The sequence below is a fragment of the Engraulis encrasicolus genome, chromosome 10 (assembly GCF_034702125.1).
Source record: "Engraulis encrasicolus isolate BLACKSEA-1 chromosome 10, IST_EnEncr_1.0, whole genome shotgun sequence".
NCBI classification, from domain to species: Eukaryota; Metazoa; Chordata; class Actinopteri; order Clupeiformes; family Engraulidae; genus Engraulis; species Engraulis encrasicolus.
This window is the reverse complement of record NC_085866.1, coordinates 27,448,599-27,465,090: the sequence shown is the minus strand read 5'-3', so window position 1 is coordinate 27,465,090 and position 16,492 is coordinate 27,448,599. Positions and strand designations below refer to the sequence as shown.

General features: G+C 44.0%; 1 protein-coding gene and 1 long non-coding RNA gene across 3 annotated transcripts in view; one reads left to right on the top strand and one right to left on the bottom strand.

The window, feature by feature from the left end:
* LOC134456908 (solute carrier family 26 member 9-like) overlaps positions 1-16,492 on the top strand; it is a 40,632-nt gene that overhangs the window by 16,276 nt on the left and 7,864 nt on the right. The gene's annotated exons all lie outside the window — the stretch shown is intronic.
* Positions 13,007-15,753, bottom strand: LOC134456909 (uncharacterized). The gene is made up of 3 exons (XR_010036385.1): positions 15,224-15,753; positions 14,376-14,402; positions 13,007-13,780 (listed from the first exon to the last, which is right to left on the bottom strand). It is a non-coding gene; the product is annotated as an uncharacterized LOC134456909 (long non-coding RNA).

The following is a 16,492-nucleotide window of genomic DNA, read 5'->3' as shown; positions in this document are numbered from 1 at the left end:
AAGTATCACTTCTCCATGGAAATAAATGTGCAATGCTCACATATTTGCATATTTGCATCTAGATGTATTCCTACACTTACACAAAGGCAAAATGTCATGGCAAAGAGATAAAAATTACTATAATTATGCCTTTTTATAATGTGATATCCTCGTAAACTGACATTCAATAGCAATAGCCTCCGTAAAGCACATTATCATACACAATTGTCATTCAATAAGATTTGGAAAGAAAAAGAGAGAGAAACAAGATAGTATTATCTAAAAAACTAAATATTGGAACATGAATATTTTCCCGGTTCTTTGAATGAGATGAGTGAGCCATCTCTATGGGAGCACACTCTCAGCTGTACGATTAGCTGAAGACCTTTGCAATCACGCCAAAGGTCCAATCAACTGCGTCGTGGGCGGGATGTCCACTTTCTCAAAACCAAAAATAAGCCACTTTGATGCCAAACCTCTCTTCGGCTGTCGGCAACGAGGGTGTCTTGAGAGATGGCTCACTCATCTCCTTCAGAGAACCGGGGACATATTCATGTCCTAATGTTCTCTTTCAGTCGAATCGTTCGCATATCTATGGGAGAGTTACAATCACTCCCGATTGCTGGTCCAAACTAGGCAGAACTCCAAGAGCCTCCTGTAAGGATAGCGTTCCTATCACCCTACAGACAATCAGTGGTCGTGCCCAGAACCCTATGTTCCTGTGGCAATGTGGTCACATCTGGCCCAACCAGCCGCTCTGCACACGTCTGAAACTGCTGCACCCTTGAAGAGAGGACAAGATGTAGAGACCGCACTGGTAAAGTGAGCCCTAATCTGAGCCGGGGGTTGGCGACCCTTGGACTCATATGCCAGGGCAATGGTTTTAACCAACCATTTGGAGACCTCTATTTTAAAACTGTGAGCCCTGTAGAGGGCTGCTCAGTGTTCCTAAAAGAGTGAGTCCTGTTCATGTACATCCCTAAAGCGTGCACAGGGCACAAGTTGTGTTGTCCCCTCTCTTCCACGGATCTGAAAGGTGGTGTGCAAAAGCAGTTTGGAGAGACCCCTCTTGGAGGGGCTCGAAAGGGGCCCCACACATAGCCTCCAGTACTAGAGAGATATCCCAGGTGACGTAGCACGGGGCGTAAGTATCTAGTGGATGGGCACTCAGAGTGTTGGAACTGAATCCTACATGGCACAATGAAATCGCTGCAAAGTAGACTTAAATGGTAAAGCATTGTCTCCCCCCAATAAGTCTTGTAGAAAGGACAACACCATCGGTACTGAACACTGAGAAGTTGTCTTGTCGTGTTCGTCACAGTAGCGTTCGAAGACAGACCACTTCAGTTTCATACAGTGTCCCAGTAGATTGGGCCCTGGCCCCTTGAATTGTCCTGATAACGTTATCCAGAAAACCGGTTAGGTTCAAATGTTCCCTTGCCAGACTCATAGGGGCAGGTGGCCCCTGGGCTGGGGGATGTCCTCCTGGTCCGGTGCCAGACTCGAACCTGCAGGAGAGAGGAAAGTAGCAGGAGGGGCCGAAGCCCCTACGCTCTCAGCTGAGGACCCTGAGCCCCGTGGGTTAAGGTTGGACAAACCCTGAGAAATCTCACCTCCTTGTAGGAGGGGAAAAAGGGAGGCGTCAGACGAAGGCGCTCGTGGTGTATTATACAGGACTTTTGGAGTCTACAAGCGTGCCATGAATGGTGACGGGGTGCGCTTTTGTGCCAAGTGCAATGGCCAGCGGTGATGGCCAAGGGGCTCCGAGGCAGCTGCTCGAGCTGGGGAAGCCTCATCAGCCACTAGGGTGGTGGTCAGTCCCTGCTGTATGAGATTCTCTGTGGTGGCAGGGAGTTGGGATAAAAAGTCGTCCACCTTAGGCGGGAGATCGAAGCACTTTGCCAGGGGGGAGTCAGAGTCTGATTCCACTGAAATGCGTTGCCAGTAGTCGACCGTAGTCAAGAGAACAAAGAGACAGAGCAGGCAAGAACTAGTCAAGCTCTCGTAACTCGTGTCGTTCAGGGTACTCGTGACCTCAGTCAGGAGACGTGAGTCCAAGGAACTGGGTACGCACAAATGTGTGTAAAGAACTTTTACTCCGTATTGTTTCTAATCTGCGGTGAGTAGGTTCTGTCATTGTGAAGTTTCTTGCTGCCATGGAGGACACTGTACATTCCATATGTTTGATCTGCAATGTGTGATCTCAGGTTAAAAGAGAGTGTCCACCTACACAAAGCTGAGGCTGTCTCGGTGATCGCAATGATGCTCTTTTATTGCCTGTGACATTTCCCACTTCATAGCCTGATCAGAATCTGGCTAAACTTGTATGTTCCTGTCCAAAATGTGAAGATATGACAATGCATTTGTATTCAAAGTATCAAAATGTGTGCAAAACGTGTGCAGTAGCGCATAGTAGGACTATTGGCAAATACAAACCCCAACTCCGATGAAGTTGGGACGTTTGGTAAACAGTGAATAAAATCAAAATGCTATCATTTTCAAAACATTCAATCTATTCATTAGATGGAGAATAGTGAAAAGACAACATATTAAGTGTTAAAACCGAGAAAAAATATTGTTTTGGGGGACATATGTACTCTTTTCTAATTTGATAAATCCAACACGTCTCAAAAGAGTTGGGACGGGGATCAGTGAAATTTAGTAAACATCCAAATAAGATAAAACAACAAAGAAGAACATTTCAAAATGAATTGTACTGACGGACAATATAGGTGTCCAGGTATAAGATCATCACAGAGAGGCTGAGTCACTCAGAATTAAAGATGCAAAGGGAATAATTACCATAGTTATTACATAAATTTTTGAATTCCCTTTGATTAACCACGATTGAGTGTATATAAGACATATTTTTGTTAATAAAATCATTGTATAGGTTCATGACATCATGAAATATATATTGGCTGTAGTCTCACTCTAGCACTCCAGGAATTAGAGCTATTGAAAATTGACCATATTAAGAATGCTTAATGCATGAAAATGATACAGGGGTGTAACATTCTCCTAAGCACCTGAGCTCACTTGAAATAGACCCAGAAGACATGGGAAATTGTCCTTTGCTTACAGAAGTCAGCAGAAGTTGTAGAAGTCCATTCTTTTTGACAATAATAGAGCATTGCACATCCTGTGCTACAGTGAAAATGGACCATCCAACTTGTGTTAGTGCTAGCTTCAAAAGTCAGCCTCCATGATGGCATGCGGGTGCAGTAGTGCATTTGTTAAGATGTTCTCACTCATCTGTAGAGTTAAATACAGTGCTGAATGGTATAAATGGGTTTTAAACAGAATGAAAAGCCACTCATGCATTATATTTTGAAGGGAGATCTTCGATTACTGCCACATAGTAAGGTCAAATTGCATTCTCTACTATGTTTTAACAGTTTGGCTCCATCATAAGGACCAGCAGGTGATAAAATGGTGGGTTTTTGGTCAAGACCTGTCACACTGTAAGCACTACAGAAAGGAAAACATTGCAAAACATGACAAGGAATACACCCACCATTTAAGCTGGTGAAATCATGTCCAAGATAGGAATTAACACTGTTTTTTTATATAAAATCATCTCATCGGTTAATGTATTTAACTGTTAAGTGTTGTCTTTTGTTTTGTTTTTAGTCTTCCTCGACATTTGCTGCCATTTATTGTCCCCGTCCCAACTCTTTTGAGACGTGTTGGATTTATCAAATTAGAAATGAGTACATATGTCCCCCAAAACAATATTTTTTCTCGGTTTTAACACTTAATATGTTGTCTTTTCACTATTCTCCATCTAATGAATAGATTGAATGTTTTGAAAATGATAGGATTTTGATTTTATTCACTGTTTACCAAACGTCCCAACTTCATCGGAGTTGGGGTTTGTACAACGCAGCAGTCTGTTGTTCCTTTGATGACAGTGACTGATTGAACACTGACCAAGAAGTCTTCATGTCTAAGTTTTGACAGTGCAAGAAGAAAGCTAGGTCCGTGGCCTTTACTTGTTTAGCATACTTATGCTCCTCTCCAGATTTTCCAAAGCATGATTCAGCAATGGGTGCTGAAAAAGTTGGTTTGAATGTCCTAGGAGTAATCCTGAGAGGATGTAGTTCCATCAGGGCATTTGGCACATTTAATGTAGGGCCTATGTCTAGTGGACATCTAGCGATTTCTGGACAGTTTTCAGAGAGCTAATAGCAACTTTAAGTGATTTTTTGGAAACACTAAATACTGCACATTATGCTAAGTATTTCTACTTATATCAATTTTCTTAACCATATAAACACACATAGGCTACAAATATCTTATTAGAAAAGCTAAATATTTGAAACGTTTAGGCTAACACCTACAATATTAGCATTATTAGCATTCTAGAAGCTATTTTATACTTTTTAAAATCCTCTATAGTAGATACATTCATCAAGAAACATTATTGGGACACAAAATGTTAGAAAAGAGCATTTATTTCCAAGTACAGCAATACTTGGTAAAAATGCTCTGTCAAAAATAGCGTATTTTGGCAGCCATTTTGTTTTTCAAATTTAACTGTCAAAACCTCAAAATCCAGCTTGGGAACCAGTCTAGTTGAATTCAGCACACTTAAATTATGTTAAGTACATAGGTTCCCAACTTTTACTAAAAAATGCTTCTAACATTCACAAATATGAAAAATGTGTCTAGACTAACACGCGTTGTGCATTCATGCAGCTCGTGGACGCTGCGCTGCGTGTGCTTGCTGGAGCAAGGAACCTTTTCTCTCATTCACCATCACGTCTCGTTTGCCGTCTACTCTGAGTAATTCTACGCACTCAAGCATCTCTACTTCTTCTAAGCGCTGACTTTGGGGTATTTTAGTAGTTTGCCGGCTTAAGTTTCCTTTTGTATTTTCTATTTTCTATTTTCACAAGAGTATTGTTGCTGAATTATTATTATTGCTGAATATTACAAGTGTATTACTGTGAAGGTATTTGAATGTGATATTGATTCATGGTTTGAAATAAGCAAAAGGTATATTGGTTTAAATAGGAACTAAGTGAATATATCTAAGGTTTATTTAAAGCTATACCCAAGGGGTATAGGATATTTTTGGTTAACAACTAAGAGAGTGAACTATTTACAATTCATCTAAACTTAACTGATTTATGTATGTGTGTGTTTTATGTGTGAATTTAAAGTAAAGTAACATTTATTTTAAAACTGACTGATTTACTTATTAAAACCTAAGGTATAACCTAATAACTTATTAGTTATAAAGGACCTAGGGTAGCTAAACCCCTGTGTAATTCCCTGTAAGGAGCAAAGGGGCGCTACATAAAATTGGAGGCACTGCTGGGATTAGGTAAACCTATGGTTTTATTTTGTGCATTTAGTGTTAAATAGGCTAAATTAAAGGTGCACTAGGTAAAATACTTGACCCTTTAAAATTTTAAATTTTTCATTCTTATTAGTTTCTTATTGCTGCATTAATAGCTTTTCACTATGGATATTACGTCAGTACAGTCAGAGCTGGCTACAGAGCTCAGAGAGTGGTGTCAAGGTGAATTTCTCAACGAAGACAATGCCCTACTTGCCTTGGTGCCTAAAGGCTATGAAGTTGAAGACATAGAGAAGACTCTTGCAACTGTGAAAGCCTGGGGACGTGTGCGAGTGAGAGGAAGAAGATTCAATACCAAACTGGACAGATTGAGCGTGCTTTGTGAAACAAAAGAGAAAATTGACCCCACTAAGGTTCCTTCTGAAGTGAAAAGCCTGACAGCGGAAGAATTTTGGCCAGTCATCGTCGCAGGTGAGCGTCCTGATCCCGATGAAGCTAACCAGACCCCATTGAAAAATCTGCTTGATGTTTCAGCGTCCAATAGCTCTGCTGAGTCCATCATTCGGGCAGTTGGGGACGTGTTGTCGAAAATTGAGAAGCCTTCAGGTGAGAACAGCAGTTATCGTCGCCTAAGGATGTTTTCGGGCACACTACCTACACCCGTTGGAGAAGAGGCATTGGAACACTGGCTCGAGCAGGCACGTTTAATGGTGGAAGAAAGCGACTGCTCAAGTAAAGAAAAGCGAAGACGCATTATGGAGTGTCTTAGAGGACCTGCACTTGCAGTAGTGAAAGCAGTGCGAACAGCTGAGGCTGACGTCACACCTGCTGAGTGCTTGGATGCAATTGAGAGTGCATTCGGTGCAGCTGAGTCAGGTGAAGACCTCTATTTCGAGTTCAGATTGTTGCAACAAGGAAAAGACGAGAAGCTGTCTGACTTCTTGAGGCGACTAGAGCAGTCCCTTACCAAAGTAGTCTCTAAAGGAGGTATTTCCCCCAGCCGTGTGGACCTTGCCCGAGTAGAGCAGCTGCTACGAGGGGCCATACATTCGGACATAATGCTGATTCAGCTTAAGATAAGGGAGAGAAAGCTAAAACCACCAAAGTTCTTAGAGCTGCTAGCTGAAATCCGGGCTGAAGAGGAATACGCTGCTGCTAGAGTCAAGCTCAGTTCATCTGTCCACAGAGTTCATGCTAACAAAGAAGTGGACAGTCGCCAGACGGAAATACTGACCTTGAAAGCAGAGATAAAAGAGCTTAAGTCATTGTTTGCCACTATGAACATAAAACCATGTCAAGAAGTGAGTGACGATGACAAAGAGCTTAGTCAAGTATCAGTTTCAGTGGCTGAGAGCAGTGAAAATGCTGAGGTTGCAGCATTGAAGAAGCAGGTGCGCAGGTTGCAGAACAAGTTGACCAAGGGCCCCAAAGACTCTCAGGCTCCCGCCAATGCACTGAGAGTACAGCCCTCCAAGCCTGCTCACAACAGCCAAAAGCCACAAAAAGTCAAAGCATCTGATGAGTGTATCTGTTATCGTTGTGGCGAGCAGGGGCACTTCGCCAACAAGTGCCAAAACGCAGAAAATCAGAGCAAAGTCATTCAAAAGCTCATCCAGTCTCTCAAGAGGGCTAAGACAGGGCAATCACCTAGCCCTGAAGCAAAGAGCCCAGAGACAGTGTGCCTCAGTCGTAAAAGTGAAGTTGCTGAAGCTGGAGGCTCACAATTCCCAAAAGGCCTAATAGGTCCCCCCTCTGTTGTACACGTACGAGTAAATGGCCACCCGTGTGAAGCTGTCCTAGATAGTGGATCACAAATCACCATTATTTTCGAAACATGGTACAAGCAACACCTACCAGACGTACCAATCAACCCTGTCTCAGGACTAGCCATATGGGGGTTAAGTGAAAACAGCTATCCCTACCTGGGCTATGTCGTGGTAGACATGGAGTTCCCTGAATGCATCAGTGGTTCCAAAGAGTCCATCTCTGTCTTGGCATTGATATGTCCTGGCCCTAGAACACCTGACCAGATTCCAGTCATCCTGGGGACCAACGCCAGTCTCTTCAAACGCTTGGCGAAGATATGCAGAGAGACTGCAGGCGTGGACATAGCTCAGACGTTGGGGATACAAACTGAGGAAGTTGTCCAATCCAGTCCAGAGATCGGTGAGGGAGAAGAGGACGTAGGATGTATCCAATGGATGGGTCCTGGGCCCCTGACCTTACCTGCTGGGCGTGTGTGTCAAGCCATCTGCCAGGTGATGACGGAGAAGTCATTCGACCAAGAGGTGCTGATGGTGGATGCTTCGCCGACAGTTCCACTTCCAGCTGGTTTGCTGCTGCAGCCCATGGTCGTGCCAGGTCCAGAGGTGAACGTGAACCATTTCCGCGTAATAGTACGCAATGAGTCAGTACGTGATACCGTCCTACCTGTTGGAACAGTCATGGGAAACTTGTGTCCTGCTGACGCTGTGAGACCTGCTCTACAGTCGAAGAAGACGTCAAGCACTGAGGTGACAGAGAGGTTTGACCCCAGCCTCATTGACTTCGGCGACTCACCCATCCCAGAGCACTGGAAGTCCAGACTCCGGAATAAGCTGTCAGAACGAGCTAACGCCTTCTCTTTGCATGAATGGGATGTGGGGCTGGCAAGAGGAGTAGAGCATCACATCAGGCTGTCAGACACCAGGCCTTTCCGAGAGAGGTCGCGGCGTCTAGCGCCTGCAGACATCGAAGACGTACGCAGACATCTACGTGATCTTCTGAATTCTGGCATTATCAAGGAGTCCCGTAGCCCATACGCTTCTCCGATAGTCGTCGCAAGGAAGAAGAACGGTAGTGTCAGAATGTGTATCGACTACAGAACATTGAATACCAGAACTGTACCCGACCAATACACCACTCCTCGCATTGACGATGCGCTGGACTGCCTCACAGGAAGTAGGTGGTTCTCGGTGCTAGATCTACGGTCAGGGTACTATCAGATTGCAATGGCAGAACCTGATAAAGAAAAAACAGCCTTCATCTGCCCATTAGGATTCTATGAATTCGAAAGAATGCCACAAGGTATCACCGGAGCCCCCGCGACATTCCAGCGATTAATGGAGCGCGCGGTAGGTGATATGAACCTGCTCCAGGTACTCGTGTACCTTGACGATTTAATCGTGTTTGGGAAGTCCTTAGAGGAACACGAAGAGCGGCTTCTCAAAGTACTCGACAGACTCGAGGAAGTGGGACTTAAGCTTTCTCTTGACAAGTGCCAGTTTTGCCAACCCAAGGTGAAATATGTTGGGCACATAATATCTGCAGACGGCATTGCCACAGATCCTGACAAGGTGCAGGCAGTCACCAACTGGCCTCAGCCGACAGATCTGAAATCTTTGAGGTCGTTCTTAGGATTCTGCGGATATTATAGGAGGTTCGTGGCCAACTATTCAGCGATCATCAGACCCCTCACTGAACTCACGAAAGGGTATGCACCAACTCAGAAAGGCAAGCGGAATGTCAAAGAGAAGGATAAGACCTACTTCAAAGACTCAGAACCATTTGGAGACCGATGGGACCAATCGTGCACAGATGCATTCCGTCGCATCATCCAATGCCTCACTCAAGCGCCAGTCCTAGCGTTTGCAGACGCCAACAAGCCATACATCTTACACACCGACGCCAGCTTGAAAGGGCTTGGTGCTGTCTTGTATCAAGAACACCCAGAAGGACTCAGGCCAGTTGCTTACGCAAGCAGAAGAGTGAGTGCTACTGAACAACGTTATCCCGTGCACCAACTTGAATTCTTAGCACTGAAGTGGGCGATTGTGGATAAATTCCATGATTACCTGTACGGAGCTAAATTCACAGTCCTAACAGATAACAACCCGTTGACCTATGTGCTGACGACAGCCAAGTTGAATGCAACAGGACATCGCTGGCTGGCGGCCTTAGCCACATACGACTTTGACATCAAGTATCGGCCCGGCAAGTCAAACATTGATGCCGACCTGCTTTCCAGAATAATGGCTGAAGGGACGGAGATACCGCAGAGTGGAGTGAAATCCATTTGCCAGAGGGTGTGTGCTACCGATAATGCTGGAACACCGCACAGATATGTGGACCAGTTAGGCGCTTCCCCTGAGTGCATTCCTGAGGTGTTCGCTTTCCCCACTCACCTGAATCTGTACTCTCTGAAGCAAATGTCCCGATCTGAACTGTTAGAAGCGCAGCAGAAGGATGACATTATCCAAAGAGTGATGGAAGCCATGAGAGATGGAAAGTGGCCGAATGACAAGGAACTACCCTATGAACTCACATTGTTCAAAAGAGAGAGAGACCGTCTTGCGCTGAAAGATGGACTGCTACACAGAACAAGCGAGCGACCTTCCGGAGAACTGGTAACACAGCTTGTGCTGCCTGCTGAATTCCGAAGGGCCGTCCTGCGATCCCTACATGATGACATGGGACATCTAGGAGGGGAGCGGCTGTTCGACTTGCTGCGTAGTAGGTTCTATTGGCCCAAGATGGCAGCAGACGCTGAACAGTACGCCAAAGACTGTGGAGAGTGTGTCTTACGAAAAACACCTTGCAAGAGGGCGGCACCCCTACACCAGATCAAGAGTAGTGGGCCAATGGACCTTGTTTGCATAGATTTCCTCTCCATGGAACCAGACTCAAAAGGGATCAGTAATGTGTTGGTCGTGACAGATCATTTCACGCGGTACGCCCAGGCATTTCCGGCGAGGAATCAGAAAGCCCTCACCGTAGCCAAAATCCTGGTCGAGAAGTACTTTGTGCATTATGGCCTGCCATGCCGAATTCATTCTGACCAAGGCAGGGACTTTGAAAGTAAGTTGATACGAGAACTCCTGATGATCCTTGGGGTGCGGAAATCCAGGACTACGCCCTATCATCCGCAAGGGGATCCACAACCCGAGAGATTCAACAGAACTTTACTGTCCATGTTAGCGACCTTGGGGCATGAAAAGAAACGATCGTGGAGCCAGCACATTCCATACGTCGTCCATGCCTACAACAGTACGAAATGTGATTCGACTGGATTTTCACCGTATCTACTGATGTTCGGCCGAGAAGCAAAGTTGCCGGTAGATCTGTGTTTCGGTACTTCGGTTGATGGAGCTGGAGACAGACATCATTCCAAGTATGTGGAGAAACTGAAGAAGGATCTGCAGAAAGCTTATGAACTCGCGAACAAGTCATCTGACAAGACGCATCAAAGAAATAAAAGAGCGTATGATCAGAAGGTTCGTTTCCAGACTGTTGACATTGGTGACAGAGTGCTCCTGAGAAACTTAGGGTTGAAAGGAAAACACAAACTCGAAAGCCGCTGGAACTCAGTGCCCTATGTCGTGGTCGGGAGATTACCCAACTTACCAGTATACAAAGTGAGGCCTGAAGATGGAAAAGGTGGAGTGAAGACCATGCACCGAGATCATCTCTTGCCCATAAGTCAGTCCTTGAGGATGCCAGACGTCGAAAGTCCTGAACAGTTGCCTGTGAGACCTCAGACAAGGTTGCAGAAGAGGACAAGAACAACAGAAAGATCCAAAAGAACTGTGGAAAGAACACCGGACATGAATAATGATGACACGGATTCATCTTCAGAAATGGAGTATGGACGTACTCGTGGATCCTACTGGAAAGGTCTGCGTGAACTCTTGCCAAAAGAGGCCCACAGAGAGCCCAGTGCTGCAGATACCAGAAGGGGTGACGAGCCGGAGGTCCAGGAACCCATTGAAGAGGATGAAAGAGTCTCAAGTGACCATGAGGAGGAGATAGTAGTTGAGGAAGAACCCGAAAGAGTCTCTGACCATGATGAATCTCCTAAACCTGATCAAGACCCAGATGAGGAGTCGTCTCAGGCAGAAGATGATGTCAGCGGAAACGCCTCTGACGCTGATCTCTCTGACTCTGAGCCAGACCAAGTAGTTGAAATACCTGTTAAAACTCCTAGAGGAAAATCTAGTACTCCATTTAAGGTTGAGCGTAATCTTAGATCTAGCTCTAGATCTAGAAGACCTGTAAAACCTGTAATCCGTTTAACATACGATGAACCTGGAAAAGCTAGTGATACGCCGATCACTATTGTCCACAAGGGCATTGTTATTAAACTAGGTTATTGATGCTAAAGGTAGTTTAATAATCTTTCCTTACGGTGTGTGTCTCATGAGGACATGCAGACAGTTAGAAGGGGGAGGATGTTAGCCTGGCTCTCGCGAGACCCCGAGTGCTTCGTGCATCTTCGTTACACTTCGTGAGCTCGCACAGGGGTCTGGTTCAGCCTTGTCGAGCCCGAAGTCCTCGAGTAGAAAATAAACGTTCCCCGACCATTGGATAATGTCAATGTCAATCATCGTGGAGTGAGGTGTTGACGGGTATGACGTAGCATCTTGTGCGACATCACTTTAGTGCTGCTAGCACACCCCACAGTCAGTGGCTAGCACAACAACGGCGGCCTGCATACTGTATGAACTCCGCGATTTCAAGTGTTATCAAAACTACCAAACATTCATTCTTTGAAAGAGGAACAGAAAACAAGGAATTAGTTGGTGGCAAGAACGTTTTCGCTCTTCTTCCAATGATCCACTGAAGGATGAGCAGAGCGCAGCGATGTTCAGTCCTCAACTGTTTACAAGACCAACTTTAAGTGGGGATTTTAGTCGAGAGGTCCATGCCACATATAAATGGTGAGTGAAAACCTCTTGGTTGTTTCTAACGTGTTTTTGATGTGTGTGAAACAATGACTGACATGGTAGGCTACAACTGTGAATGCCCCCATAGTGCCGGTAATTCAATATTGTACAAGCCTCATTTCCAGACCTCGCATGCTATGGTGACTGAGTGCTGTTGATCATAATACTATGCCAAGATGTCGCATTCAGACCAATTTGTTTATGCTAAGTTCGTGTTAAATTAAATGTACTATCCCCGTGATCGCTGCCAATGCAGCATGTCCCAAAACGTCAGCATGTGAGAGATGGAATGTTTATTTCACGACGACATTCTGACTTCAAACTCACCAGGATGGCTTCCCCACAGACCTATACATATTGATATAGGTCTGTGGGCTTCCCCTTTTCACTTTCTGCCCTAGTTGTTAACCTGTTTCGATGGTAAAGACTAAAGTAATCACAGAGTTTGCATGGTTAAGAGACCTACTTCGTGTGGAAACAGAATTTACACAAGAGGGTACTGGAATAAAAACTCACCAGCTACTGGCAACCCCAAGTCTCCCTTTCGGTCAGCAGTAAATTTAAAACTAAGTAATAGTAGCCTACTGCTGTTCAGGTCTTAGCCTTAAATAGGTATGAATTAAAATGCAGATACTATGCCTATAGAGTCTTTAGAATTACAGTTGCCTTGTTTGCCGATTCTATTTTAACATTGTGTGTTGTTTTCAGGTAGGCAAGTCATGGCGTTGGCAGCGTCTGCTGGGATTGTCATCACAGACCGGGTCATCCAGCTGCTACACATGTACAGTGGAAATTGAATTAGGCTCTTCCCTCACTTGTGCTGTTGTAAACCATCAAATGAACACTCTAGGTAGACAAGACAGTGAGTTCAGTAATGGCTGGCACAGAGCATGCGCACCACAAGTTTGGAGCCAGCCAGGTCATACGTGTTGCACCTACCACAATTCCATTTCTTTGGTCTTCTGTGTTGAGCCTGTTTCAAAATGCGCCTGTACAACCACATGTGTACAGAATCTACACTACACTACCCCACCAAGATCTAGACATTACTGAAGAGTTGGAAATGTTATCATGGTCTGCTGACAGCTGTACAGAACATGTGTACTTAAATACCAGATGTGCCACTTTCATTAACGAGACTGTCTGCTCTGGGTTTGGGACAAAGCCTAATGAGGCAGCAGTCAACAATAGTCCTTACATTTGACATCAGTTACAAAACAACCTAAGGTTTTAAGGTACTTCATGCTACTGGTTGTGAGCGAGGCTTTTTGTGACTGACTCTCCCTAATGACAGATTCATAGACATAATGGAACATGTAACACAGCATTAGTTCAGAATCTAACCATCATCCATTAGGAACAAAGAAGTGGAATCTTGTCACAATATCGAATCGAATATTGAACAAATGGTGTAAATAATGGTGTACACAAGTAATTGGAACATATGTAAATACAATTTTATTGTGAAAAGAAAACACTGTCTAATTTTTTTCAATGTACAGTAATGAAAGTGTAAATAATGACAAATAAGATATCAATTTATATATACACATTCTTTTTTCTTTTAAATATTGGTTACTGGCAATGCAAGAAACATAGCTTACAAAATGTAGCATTCTTGTTGTTAGGTGATGTATTGTACAAAATGAAAACCCAAATGGTGACGCACTCCTGAAATGTTGCAAGTTCTTTAAGGAAAATGCCTTGAAATCTTGTTCTAATATTTTGAAAGGCATGGAATCTGTGAGGGGATGTGCTGGGTCCTCTATGCTGTCGTTTCTTCATACACCTCCTGGCGTCAGACAAAGACAAAGGAAGTATAGAAGTATATTAGACAAACATTTCAGAAGGTTATGTGTGACAATTGTGGCTACATACAAGGTTTTGAACAAAAACAACACAGGAATTGATTGCAACACATTTTAAAATATTTCTAGGTGACTTAAAGTTCATTAACAACAGGGTATGCTACTTACTCTGTGTACAGAGTATTTTCCACCCACATGTTGCATTACTGCCCTTGTACATCACTTTGATCAAAAGCGTCTGTCAACTGTAATGTTATGAGGAGTACAGTCTCTTGAGAAATTAATGTAGGTTTAGGTGGATAGTGGTGCAGGACAGCACATATACTTTTCAGTTACTCTTACTAAGAATTCAAACCTGTAACATTGGATACCTTCCGAGGCCACAGGTACAGGTGAGGTCAGCAAGGGTCCTATTTACCTTGATAATAGGTTCTCAGTCATTTCACATCCCCACCCTGATGAAAAAAACTAATTGTTTACACAAATGGGTTTTACACCCCTTAACAATACGGCTTTGCTTGCTTCAGTAATGTACTCTTTGCCTCTGACCTAGCAATGGATGTAATAAATCAGACATACCTTATATAACCGTGGGTCTTGGGTCACCTAATAATGGAGAGAGAGAGAGAGAGAGAGAGAAAAGACATCACCATTGATCAATTAACAATGACACAGCGTGTGTGTGTGTGTGTGTGTGTGTGTGTGTGTGTGTGTCAGCTTATGACGGTGAGCACGATTAACTTTGGGTCGTCCGATCAACTAGGGATGGTCACCTACAACTTATCGAAGTGCTTAGCACACTCACGAATCGACTATTTGAATTGACCACAGCTGAAGTGTTTGAGAATACAATCGCGCACAATAACAACGGCAAAAGTGCGACGGCATGCTCCCCTCGTCGAACCGTAATGCAGTTTCCAAAGTGTATAATAGAACTTAAGACGCCCCATCCTGTCACGTCTGACGTGAACAGCTCTTTATGCCATCCACGTTAATCAGACCCGAAGTTAATCGTGCACACCGGGAGTAGTTAATGCAATCCTGGTGTATATTTCTCTCATGGTAGGATATACAAAACGTATGGGACTGTAAACGGTTTACTGTATTATCATAGGTAAATTGGCATGCCTAACGGTGACCAGAACACAACCAATAATGCTAGTAGCAACTGCATGCTGTTGAGGCTGCATTGTTTTCATATGGCTGGCAATTTTGTCTGAATAACATTTTATCGCTGGTCAATCATTTTCAGCGAAATACACATACTTGATTAAGTTTTATTCATCAATATATGTCACATTGGTTGTGCAGGCAAGCAGACGTCCATTTTGTCTGCAATATTTATCACCCCGTCAGAAACGGACAAACCCATGCCCGTGATGTGTTCACTAAAAGAAAATATAGCCATTTCAAGACATCTAACTTACCATATCTTTGTTGTGATTTATCTGATGCAAACGATGCTGGCACCAAATGAGTAGCCGGTCCTCCTCCATTGGTGCTAGGGGCTGGTAGCATGTAACCTGGCTCTCACGCAGATGGATTGTCAGGTAGCATGCCGCTGTTTGGACCCTGCAGAGTACTCGTGCACTATGTCGGATTGCCAACCAAAATCCACCGATGCCTTGTGTGTTTTGTAACCGTCAGTGGTCCGATGTCGGACACAGGTGGCATACCACAGGCGGCTTGCCGTTCAAACGCCAACAATGATCCACTATACACATGCTAGCTGGGCTGGAACTACTGTCAACATGCTAACTGCTCTGTTGTGGCTTCTATCTCGCGTCGCTGAAAACTACGTCACGGGCCGCTTCGATGTGACTGGTTGAAGTAGTACGTCACTGTTACCAATCACGTTCGAGCTTTTTTTGAATACACCCACGGGCTAGAACAGCAAGGTTACCATCATAATTCCAGATGGATGACAATCCATCTGCGCGAGAGTCAGGTTAGGAGGATGTAGCCCTGTGAGGATTTAATATGCTTTAATAATAAATAGTTGGTATAATAAATACTTTGAATAAATAGTGTTCATAATTAGAATAAATAGTTCTAGTTTAAAAGGTTAAAATATTAAGAGCTTTGATAATGAGAGTTCATTACATTGAGTGTGTGGTGACGTCATGATTAATACGAGGAAGTAATGTAATATGCATTGAGAGAGTTTCTTGAATGTATATTTTTGTTTGCTTTACTATTATTTTCTGAAGGATGCAAATGTCTGAAAGATGTTTATATTAACGTCAGAGAAGTTTCTAAAGATGCATAATATTTCGTTATGTCTTAATTTCTGTAACCAATCAGAAGCTAGAGAGTTGAGAGGTCGCAGGAAGTGTAGTAGTTGAGACTTGGAGAAGAAGGAGAAACCGGAGATTCTGATGTGTGCGTGTGAAGCCGGATTCCGTGAAGATAAGTTAAAATGGAAATGTGTAACCCATGTATTTCTGATCTGTAGACATAGTAGTAACAGAAGTGAACAACGAGTGAGCTTATTTCGTTGCTACAATGACTTTGGGACTGTTTAAGAAGACCTACTGCCACTCGCGGTAAAAGTTCAGGCAGTCGCCATTCATGTTAATGTAAGCTTTCATTGTGAGTTAGCTTTGTCGTGTGCTTTCGAAAACGGACATTGTTCACCAGTCCGGAGAACAAGTTGTGTCGCGTGAGGAGCCAGAGGACATTGTCTAAACTCCGGG